The following is a 17,455-nucleotide window of genomic DNA, read 5'->3' on the forward strand; positions in this document are numbered from 1 at the left end:
AAAGCATTCTTTAAACCAGTCCCCCCAAGTCTAGTAAGTGCTGACTCTCTGACCATGGCGGTCCATTATAAACAATTATAAACCACGGCCCATTCATTCCTGCAGTATTAGACATCAAAACAGTACAAAAATCCACAAAGCCTAAATGTAGAATAAACAAAAGGCTTTTTGGCTCTCGGATGTGCTTTTGCATTCAGCTTTTCAAGTCTGAGCACCTGTCGGTGATGTACTGTATAGATTTCAGATCTAGCTTTGTGGTTCTCTGGACAAAGCTTTGGGAGGGTGGACCACGAGAAGCTGGAAAGCTTCACATTTATCTACTGGCTGTGTTCCAGAGCTCTTCAGCTCATGGCACGTTATCATTATAGGCACTTCCCGTTGAAGAGACAGGACTGCTGGACAATTATGTTGGCAGGGTATCTTGGATAACAAAGCTTAATAAGGTGCTGAAATGTTGATGACGGTTTAATGATGTCTATTAAAGAGGTGCTCTGTTCAAGACATGGCAACATTCGTATGCACAACAGAATTATGAAGATTATGAAACGCAATAAATCCATTTTGACTAATTTCGGTAAAAACGTGTTTTCTATACCAAGAAAGTGACAAGATGAAAACCACTATTTTCTGTTACAATCTTTCACATAGCATCTTTAGGTTTTAATAACATTAAAAATTCAAATCTATAATTTGATTTTCAAAGATTTATTATAAAAACTGTTTTTTTTCTCGCAAAATACATTAAATCTATGACAACTTTTCTTTTTCAAAATGCTATTCATAAATCTATTGAATCAATATATATAAATGGGCATTAATCTTTGCCGTTGTGTATTCATTTAGTTGACTAGTGGTATACACTGATTAAAAAAACATTAATGGCATTAATCAAAACACTTACTTTGTCATATTAAGAACACTGTCATTGTTGCTGTCATCCTTGGACGTCGTCGCTGAACTTTTATGACAGCGATCAGCGGTAAAAATTTTTGGTCCTGCTCGATTTTCGTTGACTTCGAGATCCCCTGAGGTCAATGTGTTAGCATGACAGAAGCTTGATGCTGTTGGGAGAACAAGCAACAGCCGGCATTTTTCCTTCGCCCGAGTACCTCTCACGTAAATTATTTGAATTTGATGGCTTACATTTCTTCCCCGCCACAGAAAACCACCACAGGCTTATCAATGCCATCAAAGTTATTATTTTGTTTTTGTTTGTTTGTTTGTTGATCACGAAGTACAAAGTAGATGAGGAAAAATAGGATTTGTGCGTATTCAAAGCGCCGCCATTATTGTTTACAATGCGTGGAATGGTCCGCTGTGATTGGTTGAGCGGATTTATTGGATTCTGCAAAAAAGGAGGACTGGCGTTTGTCACGGTTTGGAAAAAGGGAGAAAAGATGACAGAATAACACGGCAGATTTTGCGTAAAATGAAGAATTTACTTTTTAATACATATCCAGATACAATACTGATTTTGGTGGTAACATAAAAAAAATGCCGTTTCATATAATGGATTGCACACCTCATGCTGGTTTTCTTAAATCCAGAATTGTGTGTATCTGAATTTATGAATGTCCTGTAAATTACATCTATTATTGCTGCCCTGACGGTCTGGTAAAGTAATCATTTGTATAAGAAATCATTTGTACTGCATATGTGTCCGTTCTTAAGGAATCGTTCTTAAGACCTTCGCTGATCGCCTCTGTTCCAGACCCTGATAGTAAACATCTCTCTTAAGCTTTGGAAAATTGAAAAAGTATTTTACTGATAAGTTTAGTTTGAATGCACTGGAAGTTGATTCGGATAAAAGCGTCTCCCAAGAGCAGTAATATAAATGATTTGGCCTTGGAGATTTTTGTACCTGAGGTGGTCTTAGATTTCATCTGCTTATTTTTCCAAAAGCAGATCTTCCAATCCTATTCTAAAAAACGAATAACATGATTCCTGGCTTGTAAATATTTTCCAAATCAACACAAATCCATCATCATAATCTGTGGTTAGTTTCAGTTTTTGGCTGATAGACTGGATACACAGGACACACTTCAGAGTTCACGTTTGTTTTTTGTTCTAGAAAAGTCGTCTGTTTTACCCCTTAAGACGTCCTGACCTTATTATTTTGTATAGTATGTTTAGAGTAGCGTGCCTTTCTAAAATAAACAGAGAATTAGGAAAGTCCAACTTGTTGTTGTTTTGATCTCGATAAGAGAGGTTGTGGCATTCCAGTGACTACTTTGTTTGCATCTTACCGCTTGGGCATTTACCACACGCCACATTCTCGAGGGACACATACAGCAACCACCGGGAAAGATATAAATTTGATGACGTCTTCTGTATGTTTTTTTTTAACCAGGGATAATCTGGCACTGAGAGTCTTGCCTAGGAAATCCCCACAACTGCCATACACAGAAAAACGAAACTTTGACTGTGAACAGTATTAATGGTTTTAATGAAAACCATCTTGTTTGTACCCTGCCATGGATTAACTGCACATTCTGTGGCCTGGAAATCTGAGGAAGGCCAAACCAGTTGTAAACAATCAGAGGCTTCGGAGCGGAGGAGAGCTTTAGGAAAATGTAGTTCACCTCTGCAAATTTTAGCCAGGGTATATTTAGGTCATATTTACAGTTATAATCACACTTTCCTTTGTTATTTAGAGTTTAAAATTGCAGAGTGAAGACTGAAATGTTGCTCATTGACCTGGTTACCTTTTGACTTCTCTTTGCAGGTGTAAAATAGTGTCTGTCATTGAGTCTTAACCTCAGACAGCACACCAACAGACTTTGCTCAGACTGTCTGATGTGTTTAGCACACAAGTCATTATAAATGCCTCAGAAATGTTTGTGTAGACTTAGGGGGCGTGTACACCAAAGTGCTCAAATGCATCTGAAAACAGCAGGCGGACACCGACTTTAGGCGCTTGCCATCTTTTTTTCAGCTGAGCGCTTTGATTGCTATGATACTGCTGCCTTGTGTATCAGTCATTGAACGATGTGCCGGTTGGTTGTTTTTATATTTGTCCCACCCCTCCACCATTGTGATTGGACGGCAGAGTGAAAAGTGACATTGACGAGCTCGTTTCACCTGAAGTTGAACATTTTTAAACTAAGTGCTGAGTTTGGAAACAATTCAGAGTGCTTGCACTTGGTGTGGAAAAACCCGCCAGCTACTGCCGTTTTTTAAAAGCGCAGTGCTTCTATTGGAAACAATTAAAAACATTCGCCACCGTAAACGCATTGGTGTGCATGCGCCCTTACTTTTGTGTTGTTATGGGCTCATTATAGTTGTGCGTTGGTCCTACAGCAGAGCCTCAACGGCATAGGCTAGGCGTCAGTTTTCATATATACTTCTGCGTCGTCATCCACGTCAGCGTGTATTTACACATGCAGACCGCTAGTAGGCAGTAAAGAAGTGGTGGAAATGCTTATAAAGAAATGCAATGCAGATTTTTTTTTCTGACGTGAGGGGTTTTAGTCGACCAATCAATGCACTTGTGGTCCGTGCAGAACGGTTGTTTTGTTAAAAATTTTGTCAAGGTGCGCATCAGGCTACACAGAGCTACGCAAAACCTACAGCGTTATGTGCTTTACACACTTTAGTGTAGGGGTGTCCTCGACTAAGGATTTACATATTCGAATCAGAATTGTCGAATCTTTCCATAGTCGACCGATAGTCGAATCAGATGTGTGTGCATGGGTTGGGAGGGGGCCGGGTACAAATTGGTAAATTTTATTTTCTTTCACAAGCAGCACACATAAACAAGTTTCTGATAAAGTGACCAAAACTGTCTTTCAAGTGATGAACGAAGACAAAACTGACGATGCATTTATATATATATATATTTTAAGGTAAAATTTATGGCAACATTTGTTTAATTATTCCTTATAACATTTTAAAGCCACGATCTACAGAACATCACACACAAAAAACATTTTTATAACTAAACCTAAAAAAAGAACAAAGGTGATCCTGCCCTTGGAAACCCCGGCTACAATTCAGTGTTTTTATTTAATATGGAGATTTAGCGCGTCAAAGCAGTCATGACAAAAAAAAACGACAAATGAGAAATGACAAATAATTTGTGATTGTTATTGTAAATGATAAAAACTAAGCTTTATATACAATTCATTAAACATTAATTTATAACAAGAAAAACACTGAAATTAATGATTTTATAGACACTACGTGTTATTATTTAGCACAGAAATACCTGCTTGCTTGCTTTGACTTTGATCCTCTCTGTATTCACTTTAGATACAGAAACACCTGATGATTCTTATATTATTTATTTCAGGAATCTCTTTTCTATCATTTGAAAGTGAACCCTGATCATAATATTAACTCTTTCCCCGCCATTGACGAGATATCTCGTCAATTAAGAGAAAACGCTTCCCCCGCCAATGACGAGATTTTCCGTCTTTCCGCAATACCGCTATTATCCACCAGGATAACTTTTTAAAACCCGGAAGTATTGTCCTATGGCAAGCTGCTGCATGTCCGTGTCTGTTTTAAAGATCGCTCTGAATGGGATCTCTATGAAAAGTCCGTCACAAACATGGAATTATCTCTGCTTTTTGCTCAAAATGTGGTGTTTTTGCAGAAACCTACCCATATTCAAAAGCTGATTACAAAAGAACTACTCAAGGTAGGATGAAACGGGTTTTTTTTGTTTGAAAGCTGTTCTTTCATTTGGTATATTGTATGTTTATATATCCGAAGAAGAACATTTTCTGGAAGGCATTAAACTTTGGTGAAAATCATGAAAAACGCTGGCGCTGGCTGGCAACTTTTTTCAAAAATGCTGGCGGTGAAAGAGTTAAATCACAAGAAAGACAGTCGTGTCAGGCATAAATATAAGTTCGGTGCAGATATTTTCCGTTTCATCACCGAAATTTAAAGAAACGGCTTACCTGTTTTGTAGTTTAACTTTTGACAAGATAATCACTCTGTTTGAAATACATTTTTAAACTTATACCCGTCGAAAAACATCCGTTTTTTAATGTTTAGTTTGATGAACTCCTAAATATGAGACGCAGAACACCTAGCCCATTCGGCTAAATTGCATGCGCAAGCATGGCCAGCACGCAGTAGCGCAACATCGATACAACGAAAAGCAATCCAAAATTTACAGACTTAAGTTAGATCAGAATTTTCGTTTATAATAAATACTTTTTTTTTTAAAATAAAATAAGGTCAGAAGTAACAAAGTGCAGAACAAATGTGCATAATGCCTCAAGTGCACGGAAACAAAACACAAGCCAAATAGATAAATCAGATAACCCAGAGTGATTTATAAATAAAATAAAATAAAGAAATTATTAAAAGAACGAAAGTATTGCAAAAATTGCCAGCTTTGTCTTTTAAATGTAGAAACAAAGAGGCAATGGTTTATTAACCTAGAAACCTCTTATGGACGTGTAGCCCTGTCAAAGCGGCTGTTGGATTTATTAACGAATTTTAAAAATATTTATTGAAAGCTGCTACATCACATATTATTTTCAGCATTATAATAATATGCTGTATATTAATATATTGGGAGAAAGCTGTTATGTGAAGTCAGATAATGTGTGCACCCATATATGGCCAAAATGGAATGATCCTCATTTCATAACACATCTGCGACGATTCGACTGTGAGATTGGTAGTCGAATCAGTCTTCTCCTATTGATGCATCGAATCTTCTACTATTCGGGGTCACCCCTACTTTAGGGTATATGTAATTGCTAGGGTAATTTAAATGATTACTACTTGTTAAACTTTCCATGATTTCGAAATAGACAAATCCTATTTTTCATAAAAATGCAGACTTTGGCTAATTATGCGTTGAATCATGCGATCGCATAATCACATTTTTCTGGAGGGACTGTTTATTACACCAACACAAGCACTCATTTATTGCCGATCAACATTGTTTCAGATATACAATGTCATAAAGAAAGTAATCTGAGTTTAGTTCAATTTAGATTTGTCCACGTTTGTTGATATTTTAATCACAATAATATTTTGTAATTTGATTTGCCTGTTCAGGGGCAAATGTAGCATGTTTTACTGCCTCCGCTGCCATGGCGGAAAAAGCAAGCATTCATTAATGTGCTTCATGCAATGTTGAACATGTGAATACACAAATTTTAAATCGACACATATTATGCCGTCTTGTAAGTTCATGATTATAAATTAACATGTGCATGAAAATAAATCTTAAAATAATAAGTTAGTAGATTTAATCCTTAAATTTAAAAGTGTGTACGTGTCAAGGGATTCGCTTGATTCGTGTGAGTTTGTTGTTTTTGGAACGATTAGATAGTCTGCTATTGTCGTGTAATGTATCATATCCAGTTTTTATCTCTAATCATTTACAAAGTCAACAAGTGTCTGATGGCTGGTGTTTTAAAATCTGTTCAGATTTATAAGTCACTGAGTGTATTCAAAGCATTGTAGTGGTGTGGGTGGATGTTTACTAAGCCATATCTAGGGACCAGAATATCATGGAGACATTGTTTTCATCTGACATTAAAATGTTTGGTTTGGAACTTGGATGTAATTCAATAATGATTGTTTAAACTGGTTTAATCTCTAATGGCTGTGTTGTGCTGAATTTTCCACACTAATGCACGCTGATATGAGAGGGTGATGAGACCTTCTGCATGCTTTCCCAGAACTATATGTGGGTGAGATTTGATCCGGAAAGAAGAAGAAGAATTCTCAGGGGTGAGTCTGTCACGTGCCCCTCGATGATCGGGTCAGAACTCCAGTCATACTTATGCCAGTTACATAAGTATCCGAAACCGCATAATGTGACGTACTGATTAGATGAGAAACCTACTCATCGACCATTAAAACAGTACGTTCTGTATAGTATGAATATGGGTAGTGTGAATGAAATTCAGATGTATAGTACTACATCATATGATAACAACAGGTGGGCCCTTAACTTGGATGCTGTTAAACAAGCGCAACGTTTCCACAAGGCACAAATGTATTTACATTTGAAAAGTTTACTTTCCAACATTTTTAAATATGTTGACGCCGCTACGTTTTCTTTTTTGTTGGGTGACTCCTCTCCCGGGGGCTCACAGGATAGTGAGCAAGTGCAATGTTAAACAAGCGCAATGTTTCCACAAGGAACAACTGTTTTCATTATATATTTACATGTAAAAAGTTTACTTTCCAACATTTTAAAATATGTTGACACCGCTAATTTTTCTTCTTTGTTGGGTGACTCCTCTCCCGGGGGCTCACAGGATAGTGAATATGCTAATTGTTAAACAAGCACAAGGAACAACTGTTTTCCTTATATATGTACATTTGAAAAGTTAGTGCTTTCCAACATTTTTAAATATGTTGACGCCTATTTTTTTCTTCTTTGTTGGTTGACTCCTCTCCCGGGGGCTCACAGGATATTAAGCAAGCGCAATGTTAAACAAGCGCAATGTTTCCACAAGGAACAACTGTTTTCCTTATGTATTTACATTTGAAAAGTTAGTGTTTTGCAACATTTTTAAATACGTTGACGCCTATCCTTTTTCTTCTACGTTGGGTTACTTCTCCCCCCGGGGCTCACAGGATAGAGTAAAGTGTACACACAGTGCCGCTGCTAGCCATTTTGGTGCCCTAAGCATAATTCCTTTATAATGCCCCCCACCCTGACCCTAAGAAAAAAACGTTTGTTTTTGCCAGTTTAATTTTTTATTGCCAAACATATAACTTAATAGCAGAAAGTAAAATCTTCACAACTTCAGCCAACACACACTACACATTTGAAAGTGCAAACTTTTATAGAATAGCAAAACAGAAAAATTACCAAACTTAAATTATCAAAATAATCCAGACATGTTTTTCCCAAGTACAATGTCACTTTAAATAAATTACATTAAATAAACATCAATAAGTAAACAAGAATACTCAATATTCTTAAATAAAACAAAGATTCTGAGAACTAAGTGTCACAGTAATGTTTGCTTCATATCATGACGTTTTATATATGTTTAAGAGTGATGAATTGTAACATGTGCACTGACTGCTAACGTTAACCTTTACTGAGAAAGTATTAACCACCGTCACGTCAAAATAAACCATAAAATAAACTACTGCTCAATATCTAAAGAAACGTATAAAGAAAGTTAAAGCTGCGCCAGTTATTTGTAAAATGCATATGCATAGGTAATGTTTTACAGTAATGTTTCTCAATTTAGCTTGCACTGAAGTTATAAATTATAACAACATAGTTTGCTAAACATTAATATCAGCACAGCAAGTTCGAGGCGCATTACGATTAGCAGCAGCAGCCCATGCGCATTTCCCTTATTTAGAAGTGAATGATTAAACATGATGGGCTTACCTGCTAGTAATGCACGGGCATCATCCCGCAGTTTCTTCTTTTTTTCCCATCCTGACTCCTGCTGTCTTTTCGGGGACATTTCCAAAAGTTGCCTTCTGACTGGCCGTTTCTATATCCGAAAGCTGCAGCCTGCGCGAGGTCGCATATGCAGGCTGCATACGTCGTCAAGCTTTATTTCAGTTACCTAAACATTACATTAGCAAGTCATAAGCATATTACAACAATTTACCATTAACTAAGAATAATAGTTAACTTTATAATCGTTAATATTACGAAATAAGAAAGTTTTGATGACGTATGCAGCCTGTAAATGCGACCTCCGGAGGCTGCAGCCTTCGGACTGAGAAACGGCCTCTGTCAAACTTCGTCAGGCGCCCGCGCGATCAACCGGCACGGACAATCAAAGGCTGGGGGGCATACTTTCTAGACTAGAGCCATTAAATTATCTCGTTCCCCCTTTTTTGTAACATATGCATGGATAAAAAGGGCCTAATAATATTTTTATAGACTAATGAAATAATTTCAGCATTAAACATTTTCTTCATTAGGCTATTATTTTTGGTGCCCCCTCAGCACGTGGTGCCCTACGCACAGCGCGTGATGCGCGTTATGTGAGCGGCGGGGCTGTGTACACACTTCAAAATCTTGTCAGAAGTAGTAGGTCATCCGGGTACTTTTCGCCTACTGTAGCAAATAATTTTAATTCGGATATACTTGCCTCGCTTACTGCTACTGTATAGTTTGGAAGTTGGCAGTTTTTGATGCAGCGAATGACTTTTTATTTCAATATTTACTTTCTTCACCAATGTGATCCTCTTGGAAAGCAGCAGTCGAATATTAGGTTCATCTCATTGGATTGATTATCATTTAATGTGCTTTCGATACAATTTTAATTAATCAGTCTTGTACTTCGTACATATTTTTACCATTGTTTACATGATGCAAGATTTTATACTGTAGAATATAATAAATATAATAAAATATCTAAACGTGTAATACACTGTAAAATTGTTGCTACCCTGGAGAACCCAAGAACACTTTAATTAGCAGCAATTAACATTGGCCAAATTTCACCCGTTGGTTCTCCAGCTTTAAAGGGACACTCCACTTTTTTGAAAATTTTCTCTCTCTTCCAGCTCCCCTAGAGTTAAACATTTGATTTTTCCATTTTGAAATCCATTCAGCTGATCTCCGGGTCTGGCGCTAGCACTTTTAGCATATCTTAGCATATTTCTTTGAATCTGATTAGACCATTAGCATCCGCTAAAAATAACCAAAGAGTTTCAATATTTTTCCTATTCAAAACTTGACTCTAAGACCGACGAAAAATTAGCAGGGGACTATTTTCGGGCAGTGCGTAATATGATTGCGCCTGCTGCACCCATGTTACGGCAGCAAAGTCCTTGATTATTACGCCAGAATGAGAGTATAGTCCTAGCCATATCGGCCTAGAAAATAACAACTTTTAATTTTCCGTCTGTCTTAGTACACAATGCAACTACAGAAGAGTCAAGTTTTAAAATCTGTCCTCTAGTGGAGCTGGAAAATGAGCATATTTTCAAAAAAAGTGGAGTATCCCTTTAATTAAAGAAGTTGTATGATTCGATTTCATGTTTTCAATTTTCTTTAGAATGTTAAAAGCTGCCCGTGCATATAGAAGATCTGTAAAGTTGTATATATTAAAGTTTCAAACCCAAAGAGATTTTCTTTTTAACTCTTTCCCCGCCAGCGTTTTTTAAAAAAAGTTGCCAGCCAGCGCCAGCATTTTTCATGATTTTCACAAAAGTTTCAGTGTTTCCCACAGGATTTTGAGGAGACTGTGGTGGTGATGACGTCACCCGCTAATTAGCATATATGTGACGTCATCATGTCGTGTTTGCGTTTTATCTAGTCTTGGTACCTGAAATATGTTTCACTTCTACTCTTTGATCTGTATCTGTATTTGATTTGTATTATATATCAAATTATATTTTAAGCCGAATTAAGCTGTTTTAAATGGTGAAATAAAAATGGGAATCATGAAAATTCTATTTGTGGGGGCCAGTGTTGATTCTGTGGTGGGCCACCACAAATAAATCTATGTATGGGAAACACTGAGTTTAATGCCTTCCAGAAAATGTTCTTCTTTAAATATATAAACAAACACTATTTCAAATGACAGAACAGACCCTCTGCTTTCAAACAAAAAAACCTGTTTCATACTACCTTCATTAGTTCTCTTTTTATCACCTCTCAAATATGGGTAGGTTTCTTCAAAAACACATCTTTTTGAGCAAAAAGCTGAGATAATTCCATTTTTCTGAAGGACTTTTGATGGAGATCAGATGCAGAGCAATCTTTAAAACATACACTGAGGCATAAAAAAAAAAGTTTGGTTCCGGTTGGTTGTCAGTTTAGGTCATGGGTCGGTAGGGAATTTATTTTATTTTTTTTTATTTTTTTTACAGTGGCAGCAAGGGATAGGTAGGAAACTGTTAAATATTTAAATTGAATAGCGGATATATTTGAGGTGACTTTGGCCATATTGCGTGTTTGTCTCACGCAGCGCAGAGCCACGGATCTCCACGGATTATCTCTTTTTAATTGTGTGTGTGTGTGTGTGAGAGAGAGAGAGAGAGACAGAGAGAGAGAGAGAGAGAGAGACAGAGAGAGAAAGAGAGAGAGAGAGAGAGACAGAGAGAGAGCAGAAAATGAAGCTGAAAGAATAAACTGAGAGTTTTAAATTAAAAAAATAAATAAAAAACTAAAAACAATATATGGAGGCCGGTGTTGAATCTGTCTGTATGATATGAAAAATATCTTACGTGAGCCTGTGGCTAAAGTATAAAAGTGGAACTCTTTGTAGCATAATCAGGGCTTGACATTAACTTTTTTGCTCACCAGCCAAAGTGGCTAGTTGTTTTTCAAAGGTACTAGCCAAAGTTAAATTGTATATGATTAAATTTGACTTTGGCATCCTAAAATTACTTTAATTCGAGCAAATTTACTTGCTAAATTGGATGCAGACTGAATTTCAAATGCAGTCTGACTACCCGAATTAAGACAACATTTAGCTGGTATATAGCTGGTATATCAGTATAGATCATATAAGATGCATGAAAAACATGCTAGTAATTAAGGCATAAATAGATTAACTTTGAATGAATATATTAAAAGTAGAACAGGGGTGTAGAAGAAACACTAATTCTAAACTGAAAAAATAAACACAAAACCCATCGATAACCACTTTAAATATTTATTAACAACAGCAGTAAATACTGTCAAGATATGTACATTAATTTTACTATCATGCAGATGTATTTTATAAGCTAAATGGTTTCTGATAAAAGTGATTTAAGACTTTTAATGACAAATGTCGGGAGGGCATTATTGTTACATTAAAATGATGCGCGAACCTCTCGATGGCGGGTTTCTTTTAATTTCTCTTCGCTCTTGCCCTGAGAGTTTGCACGCAATTTATATCTAATCAATCACTTCCATGCAATTGTTTTATCTTTCCCGAAGTGTGTATGCGCTCAGACTGCGTCCTCTTGTGCATTCGCAAATCCATCAGCTCTCGCGCGCTCTCTGGAAGGTGACGCTTTGGTCCGCAACGCCCCGCTGATCGCGTGCGCGTCTCTCAACAGATCTCTGTGCGTTGCTCTGGGTGCAGAATGCTCATGGGAGTTGTAGTTTCCCAGTGTCGCATTGCGTATTGTTTATCATTTCACATAACTTTTAAGAAAAAAGACCCGCCTTACGGCCGAAATCTTACCAGCGTTTGGATGGTTTTAATGTCAAGCCCTGGTCATAATACCATAAATTCAAATATTATAATTCACTTACTGCCAGCAAAAATGAGCCTTGGTTTGTGCTCTCTGGAAGAGAAAAGCCCACTTGCATATCGTTGTTCAGCTCGTCTTTTTTTGTCTGTAATTTACAACTTTCGGCGGGGCAAAAGATCACGTTGCTGTGCCCGAAACAGCATCTCGAATGCACACCAAAAATGACCACTCTACCAGTGCTTTTGTAAGTGGTGATAACGATCTGTGAACTATTGTGTTAACGACCGTGTAGCTGCTTTGTTTGTTGCTGGAGGACGCGTGCTTTACAAAAACGGTGCTGTACTAAAAGGTAAATTATAGTTCGCCTCAAATTTTTTTTTATTTGTGTATTTATTTAATGTGTATTATTTCTTCCCCAAGCTCATAAAATAAATTTGGGTCGCACATAAATTGGCAGGGTCGGTCGGAAACCGGAACCAAACAAATTTTTTTTTTAGGCCTGAGTTCTTTTTCTTTTATGTGAGGCGCTACTTCCGGGTTCTATAAGTGCGCCACCTGGTGGATTATAGCGGTATTGCGGAAAGCCGGAAATTCTCGTCATTGGCAGGGAAGCGTTTTTTCTTAAATGACGAGTCATTGGGCTGCTTTTGGATTAGTTTGGAATGGCCATTAGACTGGTTTTGATACGTGGATCTGGCAACCCTGCATTTCACTATTGCTTTGGGAGCTGATCTTTCAAATATGGTAAGGAGTGCGCCACATTTCTGTTTATGTGCTTGAGGTATTCAGCCAATCATAACGCACTGGATAGTCCGCCAATCGAAGCACACCGCGCTTTCTTATCGTGTTTCAGAAAGGCTGAGGAACAATACTGTATGATTTTTGGAAAACACAGTTTTTTTTACTTTATATCGCATTAAAACTTTGCAATACACCAAGTACACAAAATAACGTCATATGGGACCTTTAAATAAAAGTAATTTTGACTTACTATTTTAAAATTTGGTGGGTGATGAGTTGCTATAGACCAGGGGTCTTCAACTAAAATTGGTGGAGGTCCAGTAAATGAACCCTCCGCACCAGCCGAGGTCCGGACATGTACTGCACGTAAAAACATAAATTGACAGTTTTTGCCAGACTAAAGAAATAAGTGTAAATATTTGTTTTAATAAACAAAATGTAGTGTTATCAAGTGTATTGAATAGTGTTTCTTTATATGTATAAGCATAAATAATCAAACAAAATGGATTTCATGTTAATGCTGTTCTGTTACTGTATGTCCTTTCAGTTGCTTGGTACAAAATATCTAAATTTATCCAGTAACAATGTCTGACAAAAATATGAAGGGAACAGTGCAAAATGCATTCATCTCTAAATCTTCAAAACACACATTCATTTCCACATAACAACTTAAAAGGTAAACGAAAGTCCTCTTTTCTGCTAAACTGAGATTAACAATCATAATCAATGAATACAAACCTCTCTGGCTTAATCAAATTATATCACATGTTACCTTCATTCTCATTTATTGTCTGTACTTAACTAAATGTTGAACACCCTATTCTGTGCTTAAAGTTGCACTGGTAAAAGATCGTCATCATTATCAGTCAGAAACACAAACAGGCAAAACTAAACTTCCAGTGTTGGAAAAATGAAAAAGTGCAGGAAAACATTTCTCTCTTAATTTGTACTGTTCCTTCAAGTCTATAGAAATGTAAATAAGCTCAAATGAAAAATAAATAAAATGGGCTGAACTAAGTTGAACTTGAAGACGAAAGCATAAAGTCCTAGTTAAAAAAACAATGTTTATTGATCATTCTCTTGACATGTATTTACTTTTGATAATGTTAAGTGTTGAAAATGCTGACTCGCAACTATACGTTGAGCCAAAAATGCAGCATCCACGCACTCATTTACTATTTCCCATTTGTAAAGGGCTTGTTATGCTTTCCTAAAATCCACTGTAATTTCAGTGAACACTCATAGATGACTCGTCATAACTCGTTGTTGGGCAGTGAGTGAGATTCTTTTTAGCTCGTACTGGGCTTTTAGTTCATTTATTTTTTGCACCCTTACCTCGAACTGCTGAGGGTAAGTTTCTTTAAAGTGTCTATGTTTAGTTTCGTAATGGTGTTTAATGTCCCCACTTTTGACAACCGCAACAGACTCGCGGGCAGATGAGGTTCTCTGCTTTTCTTCCCTGCACACCTGTTTGTTCGCGCTGGCGCCGCACTCGAAACCTGTGTCTATGTAGGACCCATATAGCGCTACTGGGCTGACCATATATGTGCCTGATATAAATAGGATTTTATAATAACGTTAAATAGCGTTTGCTATTTATGTAGTTTATTGTGTTAAAAGCCTTTGCGGTCCGGATGGACGCATCTCGCGGTCCGGATTCGGACCGGAGTCCGCCAGTTGGGGACCCCTGCTATAGACCGTTTCAGCAGTAACAACATAAACATGCGGCTGTCGTGGTCCGCACGTAACTTCCGGTAAACTCCGCTAAGAATAAATAACAACAAAGTTCTTTAAAAGTAGTTTATTTATATAACAAGCAAAAAAACAACACACATTACCTAGGAAACCAAAACATTTGTTATTTTCGACGAGGCATTGGTTCAAGACATCAGTTTAGCAACTAGTCAGACCATTAAAAAAAAAAACGAAACCGGAAGTAAAGTTCGGATCCAGACGTGTATCGCAACAGTGCACGTGCGTCCGATGAAACCGTCTATAACTTATAAAAAGACGATGAAATTGCGCAACATAAGTTGATAAGGTAATGTAAAAATATAAACTCTTATGAAAGGATGTGTTCATTTTTTATTAATTATTTTGTATTATGCTATTTAACACATTATGTGTCATTTTGTGTTAAAATAAATAAAAGTGACAAAAAATAATAACTCCAATATTAACACAGAGATTTGTGTTGTTTTTAAGGCATCTGTTTTTAGAGTGTGTGCTGACATGACTTACTGATGAAATAATTTATACAATATACTTAATATTATTATTTAAATGGTTTAGATGTCTCGAATATATATTTTTTCACCTTAATGGCAGATTAACATTTAGTTACGTCTTTGCTTGAAACTGAAAATGTGTACATTTGTATAGAAAGCAGGTCATTTGTATTATCATTAAAGGATGTTTAAATTGTAGATTTGGATTTACAGTTTATTTATTTTTCTAAGTCTTATAAAGATCGATTGCCAAAGGGAAAGTAGGGATCATATTTTTCACATGATTTTATTACACACCGCTTCTGTCTTCTGTTTGGAAACACTTTCTTTCTTATTGCATTTGACTGCTGAAAAGCGTAATGTGTAACTTAATGTGTAACCCATTCACATATAAACTGGTGGTATAAACATAATTTACCGGATGCTTTAAATTGATCACCTGGTTGAAACGGATCATCTGTGATGTGTGTGATGTAAATCAGACAACAGTCTGGACTCATCTGAGAATGAGACTAGATTTAATTTAAATTCAATTTGTATTGCGTTGGGAGCTCAAGGTTATGGGTTTGATTTCCAGGGCACAGCTGATGTATGAAGCCTGTTGCTTGACTTTTTATGGAGGATGTTATTCTTTTGACAGATGTGCCAACTAACCCTGAACTTTTGGGGCGATGTATGTGGTCATTTCAGGTGCGCCAGTTCTTGTTAAAACAACCACAGCTACACATGTAAAAACACACAGACACCATCAGAATGATTTTTGTGGAAAATCTCGTAGCTGCCCACAGGTTTCATTTTTATTATAAAGGATGTCACTGGAACAAACTGGACTAACGAATAAAGCTTTGCTGAAACATTTTAACCACATTCACACAGCACTTTGGTCCCAAAACATTTCCGTAAAATTGGCAGAGAGGCTTCTCTGTGAACACAAACACTTCCCATAAATGTTCTAGGATCGCTCCCGTAAACAGGACCTAGTAACATTCCTGGAAAGCATTCTGTGTGAACAAGATGCGGAAACATTGCTCTGAGGGGCATGCCAAAAGTTATGGTTCACAACCAGAAGTTATGGTTCAGCTCTTTGACACAGGAATTTAAACGCAGATCAACATTCACAACGAGAAATTTTGCCAAACTGGACTGAAGCAGAGATCATCACTATCCGTACTGAAGCGAAGATCGTTTAACCAACATAACAGAACTTCACATCACACGCTCTTTATGATCTTGTTATAAACAAAATTGCACGCCATGGTTTCTCGTGAGAGAAATCACGGATAATTAGCAAACTTCAGATGCTGTGGAAAAAATTTACAAGTGCAGGACTTTATGGGACTTTATGTGTCTTTATGGGATCTTTAAGGTATGTTTGTGAATGCATGCACAGATTCTGAAAAATCATTTGCAGTGTTAACCAAAAAGCAAACGATCCCAGAAAAATCCCAGATGCATTTTCCGTGTATTTTCCGTAATCTCTGTGTGAAAAGGGCTTTTGAGTTTGTCCAGAACAGAATGTAACTGCTGTGACCCGATCAGACATACTGGAAACTGACGGACAGGTTATACATAATTGCTTGATTCACATGTGTGGCTGTTAGGGCGCATTCACATTATCCAAACCAAACCATGCCCCAGCACGATTGTCCCCCCTCCATACTCCCCCAGAAGCACGCACTGTACTTTTATCGATCCAAGCCCGGGCGTGCTTTTGTCATTAGAATGTGATTGTTTTGAACAAAGCAGGAAGTAAAGCGTTCTCTTAACACTGGAACACTGTAAAAAATAAAAAGTTGACTTAACTTAAATTTTCAAGGCAACTTGCTGCACAGCTTTTTTTGAGTTTACTCAACTCTAGGAGCTCCGCCCGGATTTGATCCGCGAGGAGGAGGTTTTTAATGCTGCACAGACCGATTGGAGTGTGGCTCTTTCACGCACCCGTGCAGGCACGCACACACACAAACACACACACACACACACACACACACACACCAGATCCACAAACAACCAAGAGATGTGTCACGTGCACATATTCTTTTGAACGCTGAGCTTTGTCATACAGTGCGCTAAAGAGCATGTCGCATGCCGCACGCGCCTCTTGGTGGTTCGTGGATCTGGTTTGTGTGTGCGTGCATGAAACAAAACACGCGGTGTAGCGGAGGCTTTACGGTTACTTAACCGTGACATTTTAAAGCGCGGTTAATAGTGAAACCGGTTAATCGCTGCATCCCTACTCTTGGATGATGTAGTTCACCTAACTCAATTAACTGAGTAATGTCAACTTAAACCAACAAGTTGAACCAACTTAAACTGATTAGGTAATAAGCAAATTTCTATGTTTACTCAACTAGTGACTAAGTTGGGTAAAGAGTAATTTAGTATATCCA

At 37.3% G+C, this 17,455-nt stretch overlaps 1 protein-coding gene across 2 annotated transcripts in view; it reads left to right on the top strand.

The window, feature by feature from the left end:
- Positions 1–17,455, top strand: part of piezo1 (piezo type mechanosensitive ion channel component 1 (Er blood group)) — a 143,116-nt gene that overhangs the window by 32,423 nt on the left and 93,238 nt on the right. The gene's annotated exons all lie outside the window — the stretch shown is intronic.

This window comes from Misgurnus anguillicaudatus, chromosome 21 (assembly GCF_027580225.2).
Source record: "Misgurnus anguillicaudatus chromosome 21, ASM2758022v2, whole genome shotgun sequence".
Classification (NCBI taxonomy): Eukaryota; Metazoa; Chordata; class Actinopteri; order Cypriniformes; family Cobitidae; genus Misgurnus; species Misgurnus anguillicaudatus.